The sequence below is a fragment of the Manacus vitellinus genome, unplaced genomic scaffold, assembly GCF_001715985.3.
Source record: "Manacus vitellinus isolate BGI_N305 unplaced genomic scaffold, ASM171598v3 scaffold_62_pilon, whole genome shotgun sequence".
Classification (NCBI taxonomy): domain Eukaryota; kingdom Metazoa; phylum Chordata; class Aves; order Passeriformes; family Pipridae; genus Manacus; species Manacus vitellinus.
Window position 1 is genome coordinate 1,840,936 of NW_021940704.1, and position 4,449 is coordinate 1,845,384.

Genomic DNA, 4,449 nt, shown 5'->3' on the forward strand with positions numbered 1-4,449 from the left:
GTTGTTGGCTAAGAACAAGTAAGACATTAGTTCTTAAATCATTTCACAAAGACTGAAATGAAAACAGGGATGTAGTGGAAGGTGTCCCCAAGGCAGGGGTTGGAACAAGATGAGTTTTAAGGTCCCTTCCAACCCAAACCATTCCATGAGTCTGTGATTTAACAAATGTCATACTTAGCCACATGTAACTCTACTAGACACTAAAATATGAGCAAAGCTGTACAGAAAGATACTCTGAAGAGTATCATTATTATTTTTTCTCATAAAAACATGCCCAGAAAAAATTACTGAACCTAAATGAAATTAATTTGTAGAAATAACAGCTAATGCAAAGGACTCCTTTTGCCAAATGAATAAACTGTTTAGTGACTGAAGGAGAAAGAGGGTAAAAGAAATGATTTTCAGATTTTTTTTCTTAGCATTTTGAAAATTTGCATTATTTTTCCAATGACAGAGAGGTTAGTGAGCAGGAAAATGATCACAGTTAATGTCTGGTTGCAATGGAATCAACAGCACAATGTGATGCCTAATTGAAGAGCTGAAGTTAAGACCTGCTTAACTCATTTTTCTTATCCTGAAGACCTATCTTGGAAAACTAAATTACATCAACAATGTTGAGTAAAATTAGTTTTCTTGCTCCTTGGTGACATTTCCAAGCTGTTCCCTGTTACAGAAGGTCTGGGAGTTTCTGGTTTCACTTTGAGTTGTGTTGCAAACCATGTAAGAGCACAAGAAGTTTCATCATAGAAACAGGTTTTACCTCCCTGATGCACAAAACTAAATGTTGAAACTTAATAAACAAGGAGCAAAGACAGTATAAAACTGGGAATTAGTGACTTTTTCAATAGATGAAATACATCTCAACCCTGCTAAGAACAGAAATAAGACAAGTACAACTGAAGAGTTATTACAGATCTCACTTCTCACACACACACAAATGTTTGTATGTAAATATTCACTCACTACAGAAATACAAAATTGTCACTTGACACACAAGAATTATCAATCAGCAGAAGAGTGTATTTTAAGCAAATTTCATATAGCAGGTCCTTTCTCAGACTCATCTGCACACTTGGAGGTACTTTAAAAAACTCTGTAAGTCACCCAAGAAAATACTTGCTTTCATGTCATGTTGAAATGTGATCCTCCCTGATTACCTCAGTTCTTCCCCAAGGAATTCTCAGTCCACACAGAGCAAACAAAGACATCATTGTAACTCCACAGTCTGGGAGAAACTGAATATTCCCACAAGCCTGAAGTGCAAATAAAGTTGCAAGAAGTACTTGACTTAGAGTGCACTTTGTGAACACAACCAGGCACACAGGACTAACTGAAATGAGACACAATAGACTGTCAGACAGAGACAGCCTGTCCTCTAGTCAGCTTTGGATAGACAGGAGTTTAAAAGCACTTCAGGTACATGATCAACTTGAACTGCCCTGACAACTTGCACAATTACTGTATTTGGAAAACAAAAATAAGGAAATACTGTAACTGTGAGTTGCTACCTAAAACAATCAAAGGTTGGTGAGATGATGCTTTAGGACCGGGAAACAGCTCTAAGGCAGAGCCTGCTGACTTGCCTGTTCTTTGGCAAACTACAGCATAAAAATATTCATTTTTACAGAAACTAGGATACTGCGTTAAAGTTTTTTTGAGGTCCTATGAGGAAGTAACAGCAGCCTGTGGCTAGTGAACCAGCACTGTTAAAGAGATTACATTCACCATCAGCACTGCTACCAAATGCCCACCAACACATTAAAAACCCAACTGCTTACATATGTGAAAATAACATCACACTTTTTCCCTATCTATTATTATCACAGTTTGTATGCACAAAGTATTTCCTCCATTTTCTCAGTCTGCTTCCTTGCCTTTCTGCTGTTCATTCATAAACACAGCAGAGAATACCCTGTCCTGGAAGATACTGCAATTCAAACATGCAAAAAGCAGAAAGACATAAGGAAAGAAAAAAAGGCAAATCTCATTTTCCTTTTTTACCCCTCAAGGCCCCAGAATACCAGGACTGAATCCAGAACTTCCACCAACAGAATTCCTCTGTTGGACCAAGTTGTCTCTTCTTTTTGTTCTCTGACTTTCAGTTCAGAACCACCCTGGCTGTCTGTGACATGTGCATCACTCACAGCTCCCTGCTGGTGGGGAATACGACCAACAGGGACTTTTATTGACATTGTTCAAAGTTGCTAACAATTTTTATATTAATTTTAAAAACAGGCTGTTCTCTAAAGAATGAGACATGTCCAAATCTAAATAAGCCATTTGAGAGCATTACTGCCTCTTCACATCAGTCACATTATATTATTAACACTGAATTAAGAACCAGCTCATTAACAATCTCAGTTTTCTGTACAGCTTTAATGAAATTTCTGAAGACTACATTGCCTGAATTTCCAGTGCTCCTGATGCTTCAAAGAAATCTTGTTCTTGGAACAAAGTATAGGGTTTAACAGTGACTCTAAAAATACACACATCCTTCCCCCTCCCCTTACAAAATGCCCAGGACAAGCAGTTAAATACATGCTTACAGCTGAGGCAGTACCTTGTCATATTCCATTCCATTTCTAATGCTCTGCCTCCCTCAGAAGTGCTTCCTGGAAAAAATACTTCAGCTGAAACTTGAAAGGAATATTTTTGTCATATTTCCTCCTCCTGACAGCATGAAATTAAGAAAATTCATAACTAAGCAGACTGAAAAATATCTGTTGCACCAATAAACCATAACTAGATGCACACAAGAGGTGTATTTAATCCTAGTTTTCCTTGTATGTGTTAATATTTTACCAAGTTCACATTAAAGCAGATGTAGAAGTCAAAAGATCTGCATGAGACTGTGCAGCAATCCATGGATACCACAGCAATTGCTTGAACTTGGAACACGCTGTGTCCTCACTCTTGCCATCCATCACTCCATCTGTGTGATTCCTCACTCCATTTTTTATACATATATATATATATATATATTCACTATCTGAAAACAGAACCCCATCCTACAAAGGACAGTTATGGTTCTGGCAGATGCAGCTGAAGCAGCCAACAAACTTCTTCAACATCTGAAAAGCTTTGCAGGTGCTGAGAAGTATTTTAAAAGTTGACCAAAGGTCTCAACTACTGACTTCAAGGCAAATGACTGCTAATAAGTAAATTTAAAGTTATCACAGATATATCCTTTTAAGTTAGAAGCTAAGTTATGGATTGCATGTGTTTTAGAGAAAAATAAAGGTTCTATCTTAAGCAAGGCATTGGATCATCTATAAAACACCTTAACCATCAACTAGTAAAGCATTTTAGGATTTGACAACACAAAGAATGGCAGTTCCCCTGACAATTTAACAGCTCTGTATTTAGTTTCATTCCTTGAAGAAACTCAGCTAGTGTTTCTACGAAGAATGAAGCAATTGAAAGAAGTAACTTCTACTTCCAACAGTAATTTCTTCCTACGGAAAGGAAATTTCAACAGTGAAAAAGCACAAGGTGACTGAGACACTCATATTCATCTCAATATTTTTTGGGGATGTGCTAACAGCAGTCACTGTAAGTAAAATATCTGAAGCAAATAAGTTTGATGAAGTCAGAGGTAAGTAATTCATAAACCCACACTATCAAAAAAAATTAAAAGAAAACATAAAGAGGCAACACAAAGAGGAAGTTACAACACTGGTAAAACTGCAGAGTCCCACTGAACCCCACAAAAAACACTTTGGTGTTTCTCACATCCGAGCTAACCCAGGCAGCACAGTGTTCTGTTCTGGGATCAGCAGGGACACAGAAGGGGGAAGGACACCACACTTCTGGCTAAGAGTACAGCACCAGCTTCCACCAAAGTTCTCTGTATATAATTAGATTTTATATTTTTATATGTAATTTATAGCTGCTGAAACTTAGAGGTAAATATCACACAAACACCAGAAACAGAATCTGTCAGGTTTAATTACAGCCTTTGGATTTTATTAAATTTCCAAATGGCCAAGTGCTACTTAGCTCACTATATTAATGGCAGCAGAAAGCTAAATTACTAATTACTTTAAATGGAAAAAAGGTGCCTGTTCCTAAAGGTCTGCAGGGACCTGTGGAAAAGAGCAAAGGGCAGCAAGAAAGAAAAAGCTGCATCATCTCACACTTGGACTTAAAAAGTGCTCCAGAAGATGGCATCCAACACAGAACGAGATTTTATAGGATTCATGGGCAAACAGAGCCATTTGAAAGCATGACTAGATAGGAGATATTCTGGATACTCTCATGGATATACGAGGCTTAATCACTGAGAGAGAAACTGTGCATCTGTAATAAATGTCAGAGCTACGTGACTCTCTAAACAGGCTGCATTTCATGTTGCTCAAGACTCTAACAAGCCTTGCTTGGTCAGCAGACAATGGAAATTGCTCTCAGGGAATTTATTTCTATACAAACTGCATGGGGAAAAAAAGTACA